The 25459-nt window shown below is 36.6% G+C and overlaps 1 protein-coding gene across 12 annotated transcripts in view; it reads left to right on the top strand.

The window, feature by feature from the left end:
- SGCG (sarcoglycan gamma) overlaps window positions 1–25459 on the top strand; it is a 151571-nt gene that overhangs the window by 41503 nt on the left and 84609 nt on the right. For 7 of the 12 annotated variants that reach the window (XM_009476812.2, XM_087759354.1, XM_087759357.1 and 4 more), the window contains one exon: window positions 1011–1102. The gene's annotated coding sequence lies outside the window, so the exon portion shown is untranslated. Of the gene's footprint in view, window positions 1–1010; window positions 1103–3701; window positions 3842–25459 lie in introns of those variants that run through there. The other 5 variants (XM_087759359.1, XM_087759355.1, XM_087759350.1 and 2 more) reach the window with 2 other exon arrangements.

Below are 25459 nucleotides of genomic sequence, written 5' to 3'. Positions count from 1 at the left end.
ATTAACTGTAAAATTCTTGTGTAGTATTTTATTTCTAAGATAAACTCTGTTTTCCATATAGGCTAGAATATCCTTCTTTTGCCCTAAATGCGCTTTGCTTAACAAATCCTTATTACACTCTTTAAACATGTCACAGACTTGAAAATTATCTGAATAAGTTAGAGAAGTTGATACAGATAGGACCAAATGGCTTCTATGTCTGCTTTAGTTAGATGAGTTAGTTAAACTGATACATCACAGTCGTCTCCACCACTGTGTTGTCTTGTACTTTGAGGGATAAGCAGATGTTCTTGAAATCTTGTAGGTATACACAGAATTTTTGTCAAAATTCTAATTTTTTGCTTTAAAAAAAAAAGTAACATCTTTTAATGGCAGAATATTCAAACCACAATTTACATATCATTTTCCATTGTTTTTTCATGGCATAAGTTTGCAAGTACTTCTAGTTATTCAAGTGCTGGTTTGAGCAGACTCATACTCAATATGGAAGATAAGTATGTTTGCTTAGTTGCTTTTCCAGGACTAAGTCATGTCATTGACTTTCAAAATCCAAATGAAAAGGAGGTTGGCAGTTTTTGGTGAGGAATGGGACATCAGCATTCTTGAACTGTGAAGACAATTACTTGACTGAGAGACTTAGTTTTTCTACAGGTGCATGAAATCCCATAACTGAAGTCATTGTTCATTGCACTAATGCATTCTAACGCTAGATGGAATTTTAACATTGTGACAGAAATATTTTTTATTATTTTGCATATAGATTTTGGACTAATATTTATTTCTCATTTACTGTAAACTGTGCTCTCATGAACATTTGCAGTCCAAACAAGCATTGGGTGTCCAGTGTTTCCTTTGTGTTCCACAATTTTAATCTCAGTGGATTTTCGTCCATCACTTGTAAGATGTTGTCAGTTAAAGTAGTCAGGAGGGCAGTTCAGGAATATATATTGTTCTTTCTCCATACTCATGAAAATTTTTCCTTTCTCTTTCCATTCTTTGCATTTATATAGGAAGACAGCTGCCTTCAGATGATACAGAACTCGTTGACAGTTGCTCTTGCTTCAGTCCTACTTCATGAGAACTTCAGAAGATACTAACTGAGGTATTTATTGGTTCTTTTCATTTTTAGAATTTCTACTTTGCAGATGTTAGGTAGAAGAGCAGACAAAAGACATCATGAATCTAGACCAAGAAGAGTAATCATACATGGAAAATAACACAAAAGTTCTGTCCATAAAGAGAGCTACTGGGTGATATAGACTAGACTAGACTAGACTAGACTATTTCAGTTGGAAGGGACCTACAACAACCGTCTAGTCCAATTGCCTGGCCAGTTCAGGGCTGACCAAAACTTAAAGCATGTTTTTAAGGGCATTGTCCAAATGCCTCTTAAACACTGATGGGCTTGGGGCATTGACCACCTCTCTAAGAAGCCTGTTCCAGTGTTTGACCACCCTCTCGGTGAAGAAATGCTTCCTAATGTCCAGTCTAAACCTCCCCTGGCGCAGCTTTGAACCATTCCCACGCATCCTATCACTGGATACCAGGGAGAAGAGCTCAGCACCTCCCTCTCCACTTCCCCTCCTCAGGAAACTGTAGAGAGCAATGAGGTTGCCCCTCAGCCTCCTTGTCTCCAAACTAGACAAACCTGAAGTCCGTAGCCGCTACTCATAGGACATGCCTTCCAGCCCTTTCACCAGCTTTGTTGCCCTCCTCTGGACACATTCAAGGACCTTTGCGTCCTTCTTAACTTGTGGGGCCCAGAGCTGCACACAGTACTCAAGGTGAGGCCACACCAACGCTGAACACAGCGCGACAATCACCTCTTTTGACCGGCTGGTGACGCTGTGTTTGATGCACCCCAGGATGCGGTTTGCCCTCTTGGCTGCCAGGGCACACTGCTGATTCCTACTGAGCCTGCTGCTGACCAGCACCCCCAGATCCCTTTCTGCAGGGCTGCTCTCCAGCCACTCCTCTCCCCATTTGTACTTGTGCCTGGCATTAGTCCATCCTAGGTGCAGAATCCAGCATTTCAACTTGTTAAATTTCATCCCGTTAATCATAGCCCAATGCTCTAATCTAATCTAACGTGATCTCTTTCTATAGCTGGGCACTATGTTAGTCAATCTTTTTTTATAAATTGAGAAATCAAATAATTACAAATATGCCAAAATGAAATATATTAAAATGAAGTTAAAATGTTGCTTCTTTGGGGTCTTCTATCCAGTTTTATCGGATCCTCTGCTTTTCTCCAATAATGGACAAAAACTTTTGCAGGAAATCCTTGGACATGAATACGCTATCACCTAAATAGTGACTAAATAATGAACCCTTCAAAACTATCTGGCGCTTATAGGTTTACTCCTGTAATACTTACAGGGAATTTCAATTAAAGAAAAGCTTTGGTGTTAACACAATATTCAAATGCTTTCGTCCCAGTTTCTCTTTCATAAATCCATGAGATTAAATATAAAAGTTGTTGTAAACATATTGATAAATATTTTATTAATGAAAAATATTTGTCATTTTTGTCAGATACCGGTGAATTAATTCCTTTGCGTAGAAAATAATTTCTTCATTTGTGTATGTAAACAGAGTCTGGTAAAGGATTAATGGCCACAGAATTCATAAACAGAAAAAAGTATCTTGTAAGCCTGTGATCAGTTGGATTTGTGTCAGTACGAAATTTATGATCTGCAGCTGTTAAATGTCTGATAGGAGCTTCATCTTCTAAAGCATGGTAACAGTGTGAGTGCATGGCTAGAAAAAAGGATACATTGTGCTTTGAGAAATGAAATTGTCCAAACATATGGATGATGATTGCAATGCTTCACATAGCACAACACTTTTATTCTGTAAATCTTACAAACGTACATTTTAATACTTTCTAAATTGCAGACAGCTACCAGCACAGATTCTAAAATATTGTAAGTTGAACAGAAAGTCTGTTGGTCATTGTTTGTATAGTCAGTCTAATGTAAGCAGTGCCGGGCTGGAATTCTTGTTTCTGCATTTGAGAACTCAAAGCTTAAATGGCACTGAAAAAAAGATGTCTCATAACTTCTATAATATCATCTTAAAATAAGTAATATATGCAACTTTTTTTTTTTATATAGCTCTTGGTATTTCTATGCATCTTTCTTAAATATCAAGAATGGCTTAACTTTTTGGAAAGGTTGGTAATTGTTAGTGTAGTTATTGTATAAAAGTCATATGTGCTATCATAGTCACATTATAATATCTGTAGTTCCTTTTTATAAAGAGATTTTATATATCAGCCAGTACAGATTATAGTTAAAATAATATTAGCATTACAATTAAAAGTTTTCAGAAAAATGACTATTAAAATTCAGATGGATGTTACATATGGATTCAGAAAAGAAAGCAGAAGTCTTTTTTGTTTCTAATTTTGCATTGTGTGCTGTTAGCTAACTATGTTAATGGTTTTTACATGCAGACTCTATGAAGTGCTGCATATTCTCAGATTTTAATAAAGCATTTGGCGTTATGTGACAGGTTGGGCCATTTTAGTACGTATTATGGATTGGTTATGTCTTACATTGGGGCAGTTCGTTTCTGGAGTCAGTACACAACCATTTTAGCAGTAGAATTAGCCGCTTATGTCACAGATTATAATTAGCTGCGTCTGTATGCCAGAGCAACAGGATGGAATGCAAAACGCAGCCAAACATGTGAACGAATTTTCTTCCAGTGATACTTGGCCAGGCCTAAAATATCTTCCACTTCAGATTTGAAAGTAGTGGAAAAGTTAGACAATTCTCTCTCGGGAAGAAACTGATTGTATTTTATTCAGAAATCCACATTGTTTCAGATCTCTAAGGTAAGGAACAATTTTTTAAATTTCTCTTTATATCCATATTAAAATATTAGCATATTAATAATTGAGTTGGTTTTTGTTTGTTCTTTACTTATTGGATGTATTGAGCTTCTCCCCCATCTGATTTTCTGTGCAACATTTCAGGTTCATTCTGTCCTCATTTAAGGATCATGTTGCTGCTTGTGTCATTTATTTTATTAAGTGTTCATTTTTATATACAATTATTATTTTAGATTCTGCTAGTTTTAATATTCTTGTTTTTATAATTAAATAGAGTATTAAGTTGCATAGTTTAAACTTGCACTTCTGTAATATTAAAAAGCTAACTTTTAGTATTTTTTAAATCTTTTACAATATCATATGACTATACAGAGGTATTACTGTACTTATATAAATATCTGATTTGCAGTAGTAAACCTCTGGTGTTTGTAGCTTTAAATTTTTCTCAGTTTATCTATCACATACTGAAAGCTAAATTTAGTCAAGAATGGATCCATGCCTCTGCTGAACGCTTCTTTTTGGCTTGACAGTGTGATAATAACCTTCCATCTAAGGAACTGTTACGAAAATCAATTCTAACTTCTTTGAAGCATACTTGAGTTAATATGGGGCGTCCAACTATGTGTATTCAGAACTCCTTTTACAAGTTTGTAGTCTCCTTGAATTCAAATATATTTTCTCTTGGATAATTTAACTGACTGAAAGAAAATTACTAACTAGGTTATCAGTGGGTTACTGACTCATTATCAAATGATTTATTGGATGATACTTGGTGTCTCTCCACCAGCAGATGCTCACGCTGCATATTTAATCATGCACCAGAATGAGCACGTAAGTTCCTACAACAGGATATTGCCAAAGTGTAGGAATGTAATTTGACTGCATCAACACCAGTCAACTAGGCTCCTTTTATAGAGATATGGGTGCTTTCACCATATCTATCTTAAATCTTCTCCTACTTGAGGAGGAGATGAATCATGTCCTGGAAGTGTCTGCATCTCTCCATTGTCTGTGGAGGGGGCCTAGGTAAGTATGGCTGATGTTATCTGTGTTTGGTGAGATGAATTCCAGCTTGCGTAGCTGCATCCAAATGAGTAATCCACGAGTGAACTATAGTAACTTTGCGCCATAGAGTTCTGAAAGTTTGCAGTCAATTAAGATTTTGAAAGTTTTGGTTGTGATGCGTAGTCACAACTGATGCCACTTTGGCTGAGTGTCCGTTTATCTTCTAAACAAATGTGATATTCACATATTAGATACAGACATCCTTTCCATTACGTAATGAAGAACAAATGGTCCTAGAATACCACCAAAGGGTAAGAACCACTGCGTGGAGTTAAATTAAAAATAAAAGGATCTAAATTAAGCCCAGCATTAGAGGGAGCCATTTGAAATCTCTTTTCTAAACCTTTAACATGCAGTTTTTTGCTTGTTGAAAACTCAGTGGTTAAAAGCAGGTTATATTTTAGTTTTTATGCATAATCATAAGGCTTTGTTAGCAATATGAAGATGCAATATTCAGCCTTACTGTAACAGGTTTGTAATTATACAGATATGTGTGACTATACTTAATGTTGAGAATATTAATGCAAAAATATATATTTTAAAGTATGGAAAAAGAGTTTTGAAGGAACAGTTGAGAGAAAGAAATGGATATATTATACCATACAAACCCAAGCCTTTGTCAAAAGACACAGAAAAGTTGTCTGGGCAAGATCCTCTTGATTGAATAGCCTTGTGAAATTTATTCCTTCCTGTGAAAAGTAATGCCTTTTACATGAGATACAAATCCCAGGTCCTGACTTCTTACAGTTTTTAATTATTTTCATGGCTTGGAATTAAGCAAGCTGAATTTCTGGTGGACTTATTTCTTAGAGTTGATTGTCTTAGATGTTTAACGAGCAGTGACTGAAGATTTTCCATAACAGAGACATTTGCAAGGTCTTTCTCTCATACAAGTTTTCTGATATCTAATAAGGTCTTGCCCGTTGCAGTCTCTCAGTGGAGACTTAAATGGGGTTTCTTCTCTCTTCTGTATCATTTTCAGAAAGTTTATAGTAATGTAATATTTCTGAGACCTCTGCTTATCTGTTGAATTTGGTTAAAATTGGCCAAGAAGCTCAAAAGCTATTGTAGGAGGGAGGGAAACGAATGGGAGACAGAGTATTTAGACAGTGACATAGAGTGTGGTTGGTTTTTTATTTATTAAATCAGGCTAAAAGCATCATACCAGTTTGGATAACAGGTTAATTCAATATCCTGCTCAAATTTTCAGCTTGGGTAGCAATATTCTCACTATTTAATTCATCTGTAACTTTGGCTACCTGGGCCAGTCTTCTCATTAAACCTTTCTGTATATCTGCCAAGAGCTGTTAAACAGCTGCTGCGTTTCATGCCATGGTTGGTTATGTTTCTGTGGTGGATGAAGTACTTCTTCTGTATGAGAATGTGAAGAGGAATATAAACTAAAGTACATCAGTATTTTTAAAAATGGAGTACGGTATGTACTAAGTGTTGGATATTGCTGGTATTAGCCATAAAACACGTGGTTTTCACTAAGATGTATAATATGTTTTTTTATTTGTGTGTGTGCATATGTCTCTTCTGAAGGTTGCGTGTAAGAATCACATATATATGTATTTTCAAGAATGGGATGTAGAGGTGGAATCATCTTGTAGTAAGGCCTGTTAAAACTCTTCAGTTCCTCCTTGTTTATTTGCTGTGTGGTCACTGCTCTGAGGAACAAAAGAAGTCTCAGTACCTTTTCTTCACCTGAGCTTTTTCCAGTAGTGCAAGTGGCAGATACTGAACTTTATACAGACTTTTTGCATCATTGGCTTATCAGTTCTGGATACTATTGGCTTTCAGAAAAGGCTGGCTGTGTAGTGTACATCAGTCTCTGTTTCAAGGTTAAGTTTCATGGAGGTCATACTTCAAATTTCAAAGCTGTTAGACCTGGCTATGAGAAGCGTGCGGTCTCTGTTAGTGATGGCTGCTGATGGAAGGAGACATCTCTGCAAAGTTCCACTGCACCCAGTTTCATCAGTTTTGAGGAAAAGGAGAATGAAGTGAGGGGAAGTAATAAGTAAATAAAAACCATGTTATGGTGACTCCGGACTGCTGAAAGCAGAATAAAATGGAAGTTGTTCTTAAAAAATAAATGCTCTGGAATGAAGCTGAGTCAGCAGAGCCCAGCTCTGGCTATGGACACTAACTGCAGGCTGGGTTGCATTATAAGTGAGGCTGTAGATGGGAAGCTGCATCCAAAGGTCCGTTCCAGTCCAGCATTGAACTGGAACAGATGAGCTGCAGAGGTCCATTGCAGCCTAATTTTTTTCTGGGATTCTCAGAATTTGTTCAGGAAGATTTTCCTGAATATTCCCTTTATTGTTATTATTTACCTACTGGTCTTGATTACTCCCCGGTTGTCTTAATAGTTGATCCAATCTGCAATGTTTCAGATTTCATGTCTACTTTCAGTATGGGGAGGGCATTGCAGTTTACCAAGTAAGATGTGTCATGGGAGATTGGTGGCTAGCAGTATTCTCAAGTCCCTGTTGGGCCTCTGTAAACTTTCTATAAATCAGTAAGAATTGACTGTAATATTGGACTTGAATTTTATGAGGAAAACAAGGAAGGAAATGGATGGATTCAGATTTTAAAGCCAAAAAAGTAACAGTGAGGACTATTTTAATATCAGCATTCCCTGTGAGCTGAAAAGTCACAGGAGGATATTTGGGAGACTGGCAGAAAAGGTTGTAGTTATTGTTTGTCTAAGTGAAAGTTTTCATAGTAGGGATAAGAAAATTGTAAGATAGATTTCAGTATGTGGAAGAGGAAGGGGTTGATTGGGGTTTGGCCTGAATGCCAAACGAGAGAGAGAGCATGGTGAACATTGCCAGTAGTCAGCATGGATGAGGCAGACGAGTCTGCATCAGGTTTGGTTCACTCCACATTCCTGTAATAGTATCCTGGTAAGCTTTGTACCTTCATATTATACCCCAAGGCTTCTAGCATATATTCTGGTTCTACAAAAAGACAGTCATTTTTGAGGTCTAAAGAGGTGAAAGTTTACCCAGAGGGCAGCCAGAGCCAAGTTTTATGTAGTATGAATGTATGTAGTATAGAGTTTTATGTAGATGGAGCCAAACTTTCTGTAGCATGGGCAGCAAGACCAGGATAGGAGATGGTAGTCCTATGCCGCCCATGCTACTTTTCAGGCTATTTGTCTAGTCTCAAATGCTCAAATAGACCTGATGAAGGGCCTATATGCCAAAAAACCTGTCTACTTTTTCAGTCCTACTATTTGGTATAATAGAAGATATTTCTTTTAGTCACAAAATTTTTTTTCTTCCCTGTAACATTCTACTTTTAGTTTTGTGGTGTTATGGTAGGTATTTTCCATTTAATGAAAATACTGAAGAAGGATTCTGAAAACAGTTATCTTGCTTAAACACAGAACTGCATTATGAAATAGTATATTTCATTCTGCATGATTTCATGAGTCATTTAATAGTTACGTTCGATGCATGTGTGAAGATAATGCTTTCAAACAGAAATGCAGGTCTTATATTCATGAAGCTGTATAAGACTATTAATGTATTGTCATAACAGAGAAGAAAGTGGTTATAAGCTATATTTGATAAAACCACTGTTTGTGTTTATCTGAATACCCCACATTCTTTTTGAATTGTATATTTCGTTGAAATTCTGTTGGTAACAACTTTTGTGATCTCTGAAAGTACTTACTTTTTTATATTTAGATTCATTATTTTATTAAATTTGCTTTTAGTTAAACAACTATTGAACTGATAGTGTTGTGGTTCACACTTGGTGATTTGTTTTAACTGATTTTTATAATTATGGAAGACAAAGCCGTGTCCCCTTAGCCATATTGAAAACATCTAAAATGCTATTTAAATTAAGAACATTAAAATGACTGTCTTCCTGTATCAGAAATCCTCAAGTACCTAGTGATGTATGACTGCAACTCAGGAAAAAATTCAAAAATAGCATTCAAAAACTTATCTAGAAATAAGCTTTGATTTAGGATTGTTTAGTAAGTGAAGCATATAAATGGCTAGGATGTAAAATAATGAAAACAAAGGCAGCAGAAAGAAAAATTATTCTCTCTTCCTTTGCTTTATCAGAAGATTCCATGCTTTGCTACCTTTCCCTTCTCTTTGTGACTTTCTTCAGCATTTCCTGGGCACTTTCTCCCCATATTTTACAATCTCCACTTATGTCTCTCATGTTCGTTTCCTGAGTGTACCTACTACTTTTTCTCTTATCCCCAAGTGTCTACTCACAGTATTTAATTTACTGTACCTAAATTACAGGTACAGATAGGTATAGATTTCATATTTTGTTAATTCACAGCTAAAAAGAAATGAGAACATTTACAAGACAATTTTCCCATCCTGAAATAGATTTCAACATTGTGCTAGATGATTTTAAATTTCAGCTGAACTTCATTTAACTTCTTCTTTTAGATTGAAGTAATAGATTTTAAAGCCATGAGGACACTCTTTACTTTTGTACACTAGAGGCTAATAAAAATCTCTCAGTTGTCCTTACATTGAACTAAAGCCTTTCTGATGCATGGTTACCTTCCAGAAATGTGTGTAAGGTTGTTCTTCAACTGCCAATTAAGGAATCAAAATCTATCCTAGGCAGAATTTAGTTGCCCAGATGGTAGAGAACAGTCCAAACCTGCTGCAAACCCGGAATAGGTGAACCTGCAGAAACTAAGATCTAGCATCATTTATCTTTATTTTGCCATTAGAAACTTGCATACTTTTCCAGAATTTGAGTTTAGCAAAGCCTAATTTGCAGCTCTTTCTCTTCCTGGAGAAATGCTTACATAAGAAGTCACCACCACTGTTCTGGGATTAGTGAAATGTTCGTTTATTGTAGGGACAATTATCAGAGGGCTTTAATCAAAATATAAATGCTTTGCTGCCTGCCTCTGACTCACAAATGGAGCTTATCTGCCAAACATATCAGATGAGGATGTTTTTAAACATATGTGGGACCTCTTATTTATGCTGTTGTGGAACCTGCTTTTCCAAGTAAAGGCTTTGCTAGACTGTAAAGCGGGTTTCAGGATTAGTGATCTCTACACAGTGAGGTAAGTTCTCTTGAAATAGGGGTCTAATCCAGCCTACAGTGCAGGTAGTAAGCGATCTGAGCATGCACAAAAGCCACAAAGAATTTTTCTTAACTGTTTGTCAGAACCAGTACTTCAGCATGAGCTGCAGTTTTCTTTGGACCTACAAGGAACAGTTTAGGGAATTGGTCTTAATGCCTTTAATTCTGTTTTCACAAACTATGGTTAAAAATCTCAAAGCTCTGGAGCTAGTCTGTTGCTCATTATTTAGGGTCAAAACTGCAAATAATATTGCAGTGGTTGCAGAGGTAGCAAGTAGCATACTGATATTGTTATTAGACTTCCCTGTTACAATACTCTTTTTTTTTTTTTATGTTCTGGGTTGGTTCTCAGGTAAGATCTCAGACTACAAAAACTGATTGACATGTCAGGCACTATTGTCTATATTTGATGAGCAAACAATGTCTAATTTGAGTTTAAAAAGGCAAGTTATACATGTGCTCTGTGAATGTCTTTTCCTGTGTATGCCCAAAGAATTAACTTTAGAAACTACAGACATACTTCCTGGAGAAGGTAATGTGCTTGTTATCTGGTCCAAATAGGAATTGTTTTCCAGTTACCCAAATTAGGATCTTTAAAATGAAGAAATATGCCAAAAATAAGTCTTACTTTTCAGACTACAGTACTTGATTTACATCAGTAAATCAACTTTAATTGAAAGTTAAGAATTTTAATAATAACTGCTCATTTCTATTTCTGATTAAGTACTTTCTATGAAAAATTCTACTTTGAGATACAAGGAGTATATATGTTATGGCAAATGAGAGATTTTACTTTTAGTTTATTTTGGAATGCATACATACTTAACATGTACTTCTGGGTTTTGTTTATGTTTTGTTTGTTTTTACAGCTAATTGAAAGATTAGCTATGTCTTTCCTATTGGTTTTAATCCAAGAAGTGGCATACTGATCAAAAACAGTATTTATACATTTTGCCATGTTCTTCATCTTCTGTATTTCTTGCATTGTATTACTGCTTTGTCACAGTTGCTGAAGAAACTTGGTCGGTTGCTGCCTAAACAGTTGAAGTCAACATCACCAAAAAAGGCTTCTGTAGTATCTCTTTTGATGATTTCCTTATGTGTCTAATACACATTTAAATTAATCTGGTTTTCCCCTGTGTAAGTAAAAATGAGTAATAAAGCTGTTATGACCACGACCACAATGCAACAGAAGCACATCGGTTTGTGTTCATTGACATTTAAAATTCATCAGAGGAGGGCAGAGATTTAAAATATATAACGAGACATAGTATACATAGGAAAGCATTTTGCTTCTCTTGCTACTGAAAAGTGGATTTTGAATTTTTAGTTTAGTTTCGTGTGACTTTTCAAAAAAGGTACAATTGTGACTTTCTAGATGCAAGGTCAAATTGTTCTTCTTTCATGTTTTTTAAAACATATCTGTGATCAATCGCTTGAATTAGGGAGGGAAGACACGATGATTAATTTTCATCTCTAGCTTCTGCATCTAGTTCCATTCCTTTTTTCTTTGGTGTATTTTCACTTCACTATTCAAAAAAATCTTCACAGAATAGCAGTATAACTCCATTTACTGTGTGAAATCATTTAGCAAGGCTAAATAAACAGCTTTTCAAGGTCCGCAACCAACACAGGAGAGCACCCAGAAAGGAGTTAAGTTCTCTGTTTTGTAATTGTGCTGAAGTCTACTGTATGAACGGGAAGTATGCCTCTAAGGAGATAACAGCATGCTACCTGGAAGTAGCACTTTCATAAAAGCAGCAGCAAGAACAGGAAAAAGAGAAAAGGTTATGCCAATGCATATGTCCTTATGTGCTTAAATAGAGCTGTTTCTTTTTGCTCTCACAGAGTACCTCCTCCCAGCACTGAGATCATAAAATACTTTTCCTGAGAACAACATTGAGGATAATGTTAAAGGACTTCTGCTAAAAGCTCTCTCCAAGCAGGACTTGCATTAGGAACAGTATTTCTATGAGATACATTTTGGCCTTGCTGGTAATCATTGTTGTATGATAGAAAGGATCCACTATCACACACCTAGAACATAAAAAGATATCTTTTTCACAAAAAGTATGTTTAAATAGAAATAGATGTAATTGCTTTTTTTAAAAAGTATTTTTTTAAAGTATCTAAAATTATTCTTTGTCTGGTAGACATCCACACAAGATTATGATAGCAGAGATTCTTTCATGATTTGTCTCCATCAGAGGGATTGCTTTCATTTCCTTCACATCTATAAAGAACTTCAGACCTTTCAGTATGTTCAACAACCCTGTCGTGGTTTAACCCCAGCTGGCAACTAAGCACCACCCAGCCGCTCGCTCACTTCCCCACAGTGGGATGGTGGAAGAGAATCGGAAGGATAAAAGTGAGAAAACTTGTGGGCTGAGATAAAGACAGTTTAATAAGTAAAGCAAAAGCCACACACACAAGCAAAGCAAAGCAAGGAATTCATTCACTACTTCCCATCAGCAGGCAGGTGTTCAGCCATCTCCAGGAAAGCAGGGCTTCATCACGTGTAACGGTTACTTGGGAAGACAAATGCCATCACTCCAAATGTCCCCCCCTTCCTTCTCCTTCCCCCCGCTTTATATGCTGAGCATGACATCATATGGTGTGGAACATCCCTTTGGTCAGCTGGGGTCAGCTGTCCCAGCCATGTCCCCTCCCAACTTCTTGTGCACCCCCAGCACACTCACTGGTGGGGTGGGGTGAGAAGCAGAAGAGGCCTTGACTCTGTGTAAGCACTGCTCATCAGTAACTAAAACATCCTTGTATTATCAACACTGTTTTCAGCACAAATCCAAAACATAACCCCATACTAACTACTATGAAGAAAATTAACTCTATGCCAGCCAAAACCAGCACAGACCCCAATGAAGATTATTTCCCCATTCCTCCCCCTGAGTTAGCTTTGCAATTGTGGCACGTGTCACGCTTCCCCTAACTATATCAATAACCAGAAAAAGCATGACAAATGACAAAAGACAAAAAAGTTTTTAAAAAGTTTATGCCTACCAGTGTTTTGAGATTCCCGGTGTTGTCTCCAGTGAAGGAAAATTGAAGGCCACAAAAATAATTCTTATTTGCATTTAACTGTCCTTAAGAAATGAAATTTTGTACACAGAAACCTGATATTCACTGCAATTCAAAGCGACAAACTACCAGATCCTGTCTGCAAAGTTTAACTTTACTATGTGTTAAAGTAAAACTTCGTGGTTTTTCTTTTCTTTAGGTACTGCACATTGATGATAAAGGAGAAGTTGAAAGTAATTGAGAACATCCAAACAATACAGTAAAAAAAAAAAAAGTAATTGAGAGCAGCAATTTCTATAGCAATACAAACAGCATGGGATGTATCCATTTTGTCAACTACTCAAATAAACTTCTCTTAATGTCCATGATACCCAGAGATGTACAAACCAATCTAAAGTAGCCAGAATTCTATTTAATCACTCCGGTTAGGAGTATTACTGCTGGCCTGAAATAATAAAAGTTTGAATGTGATGACTTAAGGGGAGTTCTTAGATGTTGTTTCCAAGTAAGCAGTATGCTAAATAAGTACTCTTGAAATAAACAAAAAAACTGTATAACTAGTAGTGCAAAAGGAGTGTATTAAGATTATTCTTTGAACTATTCATCCAGATTTCCTATTTCTTAAAATTGTGTCAGTTTTTATTTCTCTTTTTGTGAAGGAATATTACTTCAATTCAAATTAGTATGATTTTACTGTGTTTATCTAGAGAAGACAGGTATTTTTTAACTGCTATCAGAAATACTTGGTGCAATGGTGCATATTAGAAACAGGTTAGATCCTTTGAAACACTTTAAATTGCAGTCAAAAACACATAGCAAATTCTGTTTGTCTTTTGGACAAATAGGTAAACTGAAGTTTATAGGCAAAATAATTTTTGTGAAATTACACATAATACAGATTACCTCTTCTTCATGGAAAGATGTTATTGCAATACAAAAGTATCGATATTTTATATTGGCAAAACTTAATCGAAGATTTAACTTAGGTTCACCCTCTTTCCAGCACCGAATAAGATATTTCATTATGCACGTCAAATATGTAAAATGTACTCAGTGTGTATATTTCAAGTCAAAAATCCACACCCGACTTGTGCTCAGCTTCAAAAATAACTGCATAAGGATGAAGGTGCTTGCCAAAAAGAAAGCTGAAAGCATCCCAGAAAATATTTAAGAGCATGGTATTGGAAGGACAGATTGGATATATGCTTTCTATCAAAAAAAGTTTGAGAGAGGGCAAAAGTAACTCAGCATGGCAAATCAGCAGATTAAGGGAAATAATGAGAAGCAAGAAGTCTTATTTCCCAAATCTGAATTTGTGTGCAAATGAACAAATCATGAACTCTGGCAGGTTAAATCTAAAAACAATACAGCTGAGCAAAAATGTTTAAGGAACAATGAACATCGTAAGTGACGATAAATCTTTCTTCAAACATGACAACCACCAAAACCTGCCAGGTAGTTTGTATGGTAAATGGATAATCAGGCTCTAAAAAGAGTTGTCAGAGAAGGGAAGGATATAAGAAATACGCAAAATGAATTATTTGTGTTTCCGTTATTTGTGGAAGAAACTGGAGCACTTTCTGTGCTAGAACCCCACTTTATGGGGTACTCATCAAAGGATCCATTTCAGAATAAAAGGACTATAGAAAAAGCTTATCTGTAGGGGACATGTAGATAAAATATATAGTAATATTCAAAATCAGAAGATATTCACCAAAGACCTCTGAAAGAACTCAAGAATAAAGTAAGTGAACTACTAATGGTGATAAAAGGCCAGCTCTGAAGACTGCAGAATCCTAGATTAGTTTAGATTGGAAGAGGCCTCTGGAAATCATGTAGTCCATCCTCCTGCTGTACTTGATCAGGGAGTCTGTAGCAGACTCGTAGCAGAACATCACTTGTCCTTTGACCTTTCTCATAACCTCCTGAATGTCTCCGTTTCTGTTTCAAAGTAAAACTGTATGCATTTGACTCAGCTTTTTGCACACAGTGCAACTGTCTTCCTCCTTGCCTTCCCAGCCTTTCTTTCCTGAGTGCTTGTATCCATTCATTACAGCACTGCAGTCATGCAGGCTATCCAATGTATTCCTGTAATTGCAGTGGGATCATTGCTCTGCAGCTGTGCGTTAATTGCTCTTCTTTGTTTCCCATGCTGTGTTCATTCATGTACAGATGCTGGAGATGGACCCCAGTCATGCTGCTTTTATAAGGAAAAGGAAAGAGCCTTCTCCATCATGCTGTCCCCTGGATGCTTCTTTGCTGCCCCCCATGCATTCACTTCTCTTAAGGCTATAGCAACTCTCTCCTGACATACCTAGTTTAAAGCTTTCCTCACTAAGTTAGCAAAGATGCTCTTGCCCAGCTTGGTCAGATGGATTCCATCTCTTCTCAATAGTTCTCACTCCTTAAAGGGGCTCCTGTGGTCATAAAAGCCAAAGCTCTGCCTCTGACACCAGCTAAGCAGTAAGGTGTTAACATGCCAGATACGTCCGCTCATATGTGAACCTTTCTCTTTCACGGGAAGGATTGAGGAGAAAACCAGCTGGCCCTTACACCCTTTACCCCTCCCCCAGAGCTCCATAGTCACTCTTCATGTGCTCACCCTTAGGAGTATCATTGCTGCCCACGTGATGAGCAGCAAGGGCTGGATAAGCCTCAAAAGTCTTTGCAACATCCTGTATCTGATCGCTCAGCAAGCAGCAGAACTCCCAAGACATCAAAGTCAGGTCAGCAGATGGGTACCTCTGTCTCCTGCTAATGGAAGTCTCCAGTGACTATCACATACCAGCTGCCTATGCAGGTTGCCACTCTCCATCTTTTTTTACTTCGCTGAAGGGCATTTCAAGACTGAATGATGGGAAACAAAAATGGCAGATAAAATTCAGTCTAGGTAGATACGAAGTTTTGCACATGAGGGGATAGATAAGATAATAAACGTAAGAAATGTTCTTTGTTTATTTGTGTGGGTCAATTTGTTGTTATCAAATGGGATCTACTGATGGAATAGGATATAGTAACACAAAGCAGCTGAAACAAAATAGAAAAAATATTTCTGAAAATTTATTTTAATTACATCAGTCATTAGGTTTCCTAATATTTTCTGAATATTTATTATTTATCACATGTTCTGTTCTTGCATGAAAAGTATGTGTTTTAAAATAAAACCTGTTTGTAAAAGCTATGTAAAATATTACCCTCTTAATTGTTTCTGTCTATCAGTATTTAATTCTGGTTTTAATTTTTTTTTTTTTTAATAAGTGAAGCTGATGGAATTCTACTTACTGTTTGTTCACCTCAAAGTTGCTACCCTCCCTGTCTTTTTTGATTTTGCAGACAAATTTGAGTATGATAAAATGAAGACATAGAGGTTTTCAGGGTAATGAAGTTTTTTCAAGTTTAGTGGAAGTTTCTTGTGAGGTAATGCCCTCATTAAAGGAGAACTGTCCTGGTACATTCTGTTGGCACGTGAATAGTATCTACTGGGTCAGAACACATAATTTAAGCTAGCTAGTACTGGGGTGTATTATCTTTTGCCCAGGAAATTTTTATAAAGGACTTGGAGAGAGCAAAAGTAACAAGGTTACTGCATTGATGTGGATACTTGAAGAACGAAAGATATAAATCTGTATACAACTAAGGCTCATTACTTCTTCTGTTTATAGTACAAATTGTTAATTAAGCTTTCACTGTTTCTTTGCTGTTTTTAAAGGATTTTTAGGCACAACTGAAAGCAACAGCAAAAATACCCAGGCCCTCTATTCTCTTTTGTTCCCTTTGTACACTGTCATTAATTTCAGTTTCATCTTTGCTGCTGATATAAGTGATAAGCATAAACTAGGCTTCCTAGTTTGCTGTTTCCCAGCGCTCGTCCTAGATGAAACACTTACCTGCTAACACAAATTCTGAGTTTGTTTCAGAATATTATTGCTGTGATCATAAAAGATGTACTGTCTGTTCAAATACCATGTCTTAACTGCTTCATGATCAGAGGTGGTGAGGGCTGGTCTTTCAGGTCTTGTGGCTGTTTGCAACATCTAAGAATTCCTGTGTTGGATCACTCTGGGATATCGCGAGTCAGCTTTGGTAGGTGTTGAATTAATATTGGTTGATCAGGGGACCATCGAGACAGAAACTCTGCTTTGTGGTACTTCCTAAACAACTTTATATGTACCTTGCCACATCTGAATCACTGTCTTGACAGTGATTTTTTTTTTTTTTTTCTCCATGCATTTTAGCAAAATGGGCAGTGAAGGTAGGCCTGAATAGCTTCTTCAGCAGAAGATGTGCAGGGTTAGATACCTTCTATCAGTTGTCATTGATGTTAAAAATTATCAGATACTGGGGATAATGTTTTTGGTGATTAATGCTGCAAGTAGCTAACCTGATACTTCACAGGAGCCTTTTGAGGTGTGTTCATGCAGTCCACGGTATGCATTCCGTTCCTTTGTGGTTTTTTTTCTGTTGGCTTGTATTTATTTGTGTATATTAATAATATACATTTGGGTACTTGGTATACACTGAAGATTTATATTTTATGTGCCTGAACAGAGATAAAAAAAAAAAAATCCTAAAGGAGTTAACATCAATATTCCCCACTGAGGAGGTCTGGATAATTTCTGTATGTGCCCGTTCTTTCTGGAGGATGACTCTGAAGAAATGTCCCAAATGAAAATATCAGTAGACGTTTTTTTGGGACAAATCAATAAAATTAATAATTATTCTGTCATCAGGCCCAGATGGTATTCACCCATGTTCAGAAGGAATAAGGTTCTTTGTGTGCCTTTCTGGTAAAAGAAGCAAGATAGCATCAAACATGGCTTCATCTTAATTTTCTGCCCCAAGAACTTCTGATATATTTAGGTATTGCTAACTGCATGATTCTAGCTTTGCTTCAACAATACATTCCCACTGTCCATTCTTCCAAGAGCTGGAGTAGGGAGTAGAATAGTGATGAGAAACACAAATAAATCTTCAAATATGCAATTCCTATTAATTTTTGTATGCAAACAGAGAGAATTTCAGCATTGTCAGAGTGGGTAGAATACCCCCAGGCAGATTATCTCTATCTTGATATTTTGAACAAATACAAGAGCAATAATGTGAGTTTAAGCCAAAATGTGACCTTCATTCTGTTTATGAATGGTTATAAAGGGATTTTAAAGGAAGAGTGTCTTATGAATAAGTAAAATGTAAAGTAGGCAAAGAGAGACCATCAGATGTTTGCAAGCAATTGGGGAAGAATGTTTTAAGTTACAAGCCTTGAATAGGAGGATAAGGTTCCATAAACTTAGGCTTCCAAAGGTATTGCGGACATCTTCCTAGTCCATTGTAATGCAATATGAAGCAGTTCTACTTAAAGAACAAAGTCTTAAAAACAAATATTTTCTGTGATTGTCTCACAAGTGCTGTAGTTTTCTGGACTTGCCAATGATACTGTAAATCCAAGTGAAAGAGATTTTCTCTGGAGGACAGTAGAGGTTTTAATGTATACTTGAGAATACAGGAATAGTTCTGTAAGAGCAGTCTGGAAATTAATGACAGACTCACATGTCCTTATTTTTTGTCTGGCACTTTCTTCCAGGTCTGAAAGTATTGCTTTTGCAGGTACAACAGGTTGTGGTCTAAAAATATGGTATCAAGAGTAAGAATTTTAATTTCATGAAATGTCTGAAATGTCAAATTGTTTGCCAGGCTTCCAATTTCTAATACAAAACAGAAATATATCTTTAAAGAGTACAAGTATGTTTTACCTTTGGTAGAAGTTTCAAATAATTTACAATTTGGAGTAGTTATTGAAAAGGCTGTAGCAGGGAAGAAAGAAAAATGACCCTATAAATATCAGAGCATATTCCAGAATTTTTGTCAGAATGACATCTTTTGTGCCTACATGCAAATTTAAGTAAAAACATAAATTGTAGTTATATTATGTAGCCCGATGGAGCTACCGCGTGATGCAAAACAGTTGGCTTCCTCTGGACTGTCACAAGTTGATAGAACTTTTTCTATTTCAAATGAGGAATTATTCCCTTTTATGAAAGCAAGAACATTTTTCTGAGAAGTAGGTTTGAAACTGTGTAACAGATGGCATTCTTGTTCACAACACAGGGATTTTATAATCTTGGTAATCTCCTCAAAAGAAAGGTAGTGAAATGTCCATTAAATTTAATCTATATAGGAAAATGATTGTTGCTTACTATTTTAGAACTCGTTGCTATTCTGTTCAATATATTTAATTGAGACCACTTAAGTGGTATCACAAGCTCTTATTACCACAAACCAATGGAGGAGAAATAGTTTGCTTAAGTGGAAAATGAGGATAATGGGGTAATGTTCACTTGAACAGAGCTGAATCTTTTTTTCTGATTTTTTCTCTTTTTTTTTTTTTTGAGTAAGCCACATATGTGCTAGCAAAGGCTAATCCTCAGCAAATGGCATGACACAGCTTGCATATGTATAAGTAATTCTCATCCCCAGCAAAACAGCGCCCTTTTGGGAGCCCTCCTCTATGCTGTCTCTAGACCATAAAGCGGCTATGGCCATGTCTGGCAGAGTGACGAGCTATTCCAGAATGCATGCTGTCAGTGAAACAGCACGGATGTTCACAGCACATGTCTTGACCCTGCTTAGTTTACTATACTAGATGCCAGGCAGGAAATTTCTTAGCAAAAAAATGGCCTGGGTCAGCAAATCAAGGATGGTGTGTACCAGACAAAGTATGCATTTTATGACTCTGTAAAAATCTGTCCAAACGTAACTAATTTTTAAATCCTAAAAATCACAGTTAGTTTGGCGTCCCTGAGAGAAATCTTTCAGCCAGTCTTACAAGTTTCTGCTCGTACTTTAGTTTCTTGCAACTTTTCTCCAGACCAGATTAATGTGCCATCACCACAGAACGACTCGTTATATTACTGTTAGGAATAGAGAGATGAAGCACAATTTTCCCTGCAATAGTTTTGGATCTGGAAATTGGAAATGAGTGATGAGATCCCGTCTCCCGTAAGAATCTCTGCTCTCAGTGAGACGTTTTCCTGTGCGTCTGCTGGTTTCTGCAAGGGAGATGGAGAAGAGATGAGAAGGAAGACTGAGATTGTATGAGGGGTGAAAGAAAGATATTGAGACTGTAAGAAAGCAGGGAAGAAAAAAGAGATTAAAAAAAACCTGGGAGAAGTGCAGCTGATAGGAAAGAAGACTAGGTCTGGCTAAAATAAATAAGAAATTGAGGCTTTACTGCATGAAGAAGGGGAAAACAAAGAACAGAGATTAGGGTAGTTTTATATGGGAAGAGACAATCCAGTTTCTGGGACAGATGGACAGAAAAAAGACTCTTCCACCCAATGCTCAGAAGGGAATCCACGGTTCCTTAGTATTATCACTGTCCCATGGTAAAAAAATAAGTGGGAAATGTGCTGCCACGATATCTGATTCTTTCCTAGTGCTGGTCCGTAGAGAGGACTAACATCTACTGCTGCAACCAGTTTTACCAAGATCTGTGACCTAAATCTAAAGATGAGGACTCTGCAGATGAGTCAGTTCAATGTGAATAGTATGCCGTATTTTCTTTTTTTGTTCTTTTGTGTTTGTTTGGGTTTTTTTTAATCTAGGAAGTTATATGAAACAGAAATTGAAAGACTTTAGAGCATTCTAAAGGTAGCAAAATCGAGTACTTAAAAGTTAAAGATTATAAAATAAGAGCTAGATCTGTACTGCTAATTCAAATGGGCCTGTGGAAGAGTCCAACAGGAACAGTGACTGGCATCCATACTATTAAACTCTCTTATTCTTTAAAAAAGAGTAATTACAACCATACTATCACTTATTAATTATAATAAAGCAATGACGATGTTAAATGTCTGATAAGAATATTGACGAAAATCCAGCCTTTCCAGCCCATGTACATTCTATGTTGGATGGCATCAAGCTGGGATCAGCAGGCTGGCAAAGAAAAGAACTGTTCCTGTCTCCTTTTCTCTGTAGATTTGTAATTACATCATCTGTTTTTGAATGTCAGTTTTCTTAGGAGAGAGGAGGACTGACTTGTGAGCTAATTTGTGTTCTTTGCATAGTATGTATCATCGTGTCTAGTTCAGAAACTGAGAAAACATTCCCATTTGCTTCAGTGCTAGTTTTCTGGGGTTTAGCGTGTCCTGTTACAGAAGAAATACTTAAATTGTTCCTTCTATATTTACGTGCTTGAAGAGCTGACTTGTAAGAAATTGCATTCACTCATTTAGTAAACAATTTCTCTATCAAGTACTGTGGAACTACAAAAGTAATAGATCTTAGAGTTCAGAACAGTTTGAACATCAATATTAGAAATATTATTAGTGTATGAAGAAGCAGATCAATAAATAAAAATATCACTAATTTTTATATAATACTTTAACAATTTACAAGACTGTAATGATACAACTGTATCTCAAGAAATATCTTTTAGTTAAAAGCATGTTCTAGTTCTTAGTTGATGCTGAATTATTTCTCCTTTTTTTCCCTCTATTGCCATGGATGTTAACCAGTTAAAAATATTTTCCTTGAATTTTAAATCCCTATAATTGTTAAAAATTCAGAATACTTTCAAAGATGTTGGTAAGTACTGAAATTAATCAACTTTTTATATCAAGTTGTGTTTACAGCTGCTGGTACTATTACTAATTTGCGTTATTGGCTGACTTGGGTAGTTAGATATACAGCAATATGTTGCTAAATCTTGGTTTGACTAAATATCTGTTTTTAATTGTCATGTTTAACTTCTGATTTCAACTGATTCTTGTGTTACCTGATTGAATTTTATTTTTTTTTTTAAACAATTTTAAATTGGATGTCTGGGATCACAGATTCTAAGAACATAATTTATGTACTGTAAAAGGTAACTACCACAGTCTTGACAGGTAACTAAAACAGTTGTTTGATTTTACATATCCAAAATTGTACAAAATTCTATTATTTGATATTTTGTTCAGAATTTTGTCCATCATTACTTGTGAACTGCCTTAAGAATTCAATGCCAGATTTTTTGAGTAAATTACTATAATAAGGACTGAATAGAAAGGTCTTATCTGCATTCAATGTAATGTGCATGTCTGTTCTGAATAAGGGAATCATTTAGCTGTCACTGAATAAAAGAACTAAAGTCCTAGTGAACAAAAACTACCGCTGGTAGATTATAGTAAAAGTTCTGTAAATTTGCCAGCCATCTTTGCATTTCTCATCTTGGAGTGTCAGATAATACCTAGACTGCATTCTAAAGCTGTATTACATGCAAAGAATGACAACCCAAAGGGAAACCTTCCACTTTCACCTGAAGAAAAGCCCTTTGATACCTGGAAGGATCAAATGATCAGAATAAGAGATGATGTGGTATTCAACTCTCAGTGTAATTTAGAATCCTGTAAAGACTGTAATTTTGTAATTTATAGATGGGAAACTTATTAGATCCTCAAGCCATCTCTGTGTGTTTAATTTTGGTTTGTCCTTTTTAGTGAGAAAGCCCTTTACACAGTAGACAAATGCACACTCTTCTTATGTTCCATAAAGACAGGATTTTTATTACATTTTAAGGAGAGGAAGAAGGGTGATTCTGCTAGCCTTTCCATAAGGACAAGATAGCTGTCAGCATTCCTTGCCTAAAATTGTTCCTTTCTTCCACCTATGTCAAGACAGGTGCTGCAGAACTCAAGCTAATTTAAAGACTTGTCCATATAAACGCAGGCAGTTAAACAGTTCCTCTTAACAGTAGAGTTGGATTTAACTACGGTGCTACTCACTTATTCTTCCAGTCCATTCAGTTTTCTTTCATTGTTTTTATTTTGTAAATTCCATGTCAAAATACATTGTTTATTGATTAAGAAGGGTATTTATTATTGTGGAATTTTTTAAGAGTCTATGATGTATTATTTATCGTTCAGGAATACATTTGAGGTTATAATTACAGCAAACAGGCTTATTAGCACTACCAAGAAAGACTTTTTTAAACAGTAGCATTTTCTGCATTCATATTTCATTCTTATTTCCCCTCATTCTTATTTCTACTTGTACATGGGAAAAAGGAATGAAAAAGGAATGGATAATCATCTCCCTATGATTCATTCTAGTATTTAGAAGGCACTGCTAAGGTGCAGAACTGTACAATTCTTATCATGTAAAATAATAAATGGATGTGAATTGCTGTGTTTAACTTTCAGGCCTCAATTTGTGGAGTAGGTATTCCTGAGTAAGGGAATATCTTCAGTGTGCTTCAGGCATCTCTTCCCAGCATGAGCAATGGGAGTTGCCTTTCCTTCTTACCCTGCAGGCTGTGTTGCACCATCCTTGCACCATCCTTCCTTCTTCTTCTTTCCTTCTTGACTTGTTCATCACGATGAGTAGAGGAGGGAAGAAAATGCACCAAGTCAGGGAGCGAAGGATGAAAGTTACGGCAGTGGAACTGACAGTCTTTATGTGCTCACCACTATCAGCATTTGCATGACTTCTGAACCCGTTGTATGTAACTACCCTAGACTAGAAAATCTGAAAGCAATTTCAAGCTTGGGAGTTCACTGGAATTCACACTTCAGTTGAGCTGTTGCTGGATCCTGAGCTAAGGAGCTTTTTAGGATCTGGGCTTGACTGTTATCCTGAATTTTACTCCTGTTGTCTCAGTGGACTACACCAGAGTCCCTTGGGTTTCTTCCGTCCTCAGCAAATACTTTAAGATAAGAATTCTTAATTTCAGTTTTCTAAAATTTGCTCCCCTGATGACATCTAGCTTGACCTTCTTTGAGGTGGGTGAACTATAAGCAATATTTCCCTAAAATATTATTAAAAGGAATCATGGAGTAGCAGACAACTTACAAAAGAGCATAGATCACTGAAAGCTGCACAGGTGGAGAATTCCTGACTTGGAGGTAGTGCCAGTGTATAGCATGTTCTGTAGCTGGGAAGTGAACAAGTAGATCCCTGGTTTCCTTCTCCTCCATTTAAGAGGAAGTGGAAATTATACTAAGGAGTCCTGCAAGGCTTAACACATATTATTGTTACCAGAGTCCCCACTGTAATGTTTCTGCATGCTTAAATGTTACTGAGAGCTGGAATAATTTAATCTCATCCCAGCTCAATTTGCAAGGTAATAGAAGCATCTTAAATTAAAATAGTCCCTTACTAGGAGGGGAGGAAAAAAATGTCAGGGAAGTTCTGCATGTGTTATCTTGGCTGATTCATTCATTTTTCTAACCTCTTAATTTCCTAGACAGGCAGCTACTGGGGTCAATGTTCAAAGAAGTGCATTGCATCCCTGCAAAAAGGCAACTTTGGCAAGAATATCATCAAATATGGTAGTTAAATTAAGCAGTGTCTTGGGACAGAGAACAAACTTCATTAGCATAGTCCCGATGTTGGGCATTGGGGGGAGGAAAGGGGGGAAGGAAAGAAAATTTTAGGAGAGTGAATGTCATATTGAAGAAAATTTAAGTTGGTACACTAAAATGGAAATCACCATTTTCTCATCAGTATATATGTTAGTAACATTTAAGTAGAATGGAATTTTCTGCAGGTCTATGAAATGTAGTATATTTTTATGCTGGAAGCAGAACTTCTCATTAAGCATAGAATTTTAGTCAAGCAAATAGGAATAAAATATCCCTCTGTGACTGCAACAGAACCACATTTTAAACTCTGCTCCATACGTAGCTGGCTAATTTATCTTTTTTCCTTCCTTTCTTACCAAATCCGGATACTGCAGCTGGATTTCAGATCTGCAGGAGCCATATATCTAGAATTTTAACAAAGATGGCAGAAAGCAGCACATTTCTTGACTCTGAATGTAGTTATAGCACCAGTAATTCCATCACTGTATGCAAGGCAGGGGAAGCTGTATCAGAAGTAGTTGCACCTGCTGTTCAGCAAGTAACTTGGATTTAAGTTGACTAACACTAGTGATAATTTATACCTAGTATTGGTATTTGGAAACTTTATCTGTTTGGCTGATAGGTGAAGGAAGGCAGCAGCATTTTGTGGAAAATTGCTGATTCAGTCAGCTAGACCCAGGAGAGGGTGCCAGTCTGCAACCTTGAAATTGAGGGAACCACTAAAGGTACTGAGAGGCTAGAAAACTAGCAAAGAGGTTCTGAAGGCCAAGCTTAGACTGAGACACGGGTAACTGAAGAGCAGGTCCTCCATGGTAGCAACCTTTGAAATATTTTTACTGCCACATGCAAGAGCATGTGGAAAGAACATGAGTAAGGAAAGGGGCTCAAATTCACTAGGAGCTGAGAATATTTTTGAACTAGAGGGAACCAATAATAGGAATGACATCTTCATTTTAACAGAAATGGAACCAGGCACCTGACACTTTTAAGATTAGAGCTTTTTAAACTTAAGGTTGAGGGAAAGCTGAATAGTGCAGAGGAGCACATTTGGAATGATATGAAGAGGGAAGTCATAAAAAACATACATCCCCAGCTA

The sequence above is a fragment of the Nipponia nippon genome, unplaced genomic scaffold (assembly GCF_047370975.1).
Source record: "Nipponia nippon isolate SJK-2023a ecotype South Korea unplaced genomic scaffold, ASM4737097v1 scaffold_2, whole genome shotgun sequence".
NCBI lineage: Eukaryota > Metazoa > Chordata > Aves > Pelecaniformes > Threskiornithidae > Nipponia > Nipponia nippon.
The sequence above is the reverse complement of the archived record's forward strand: the minus strand, read 5'-3'. Positions and strand labels throughout refer to the sequence as shown.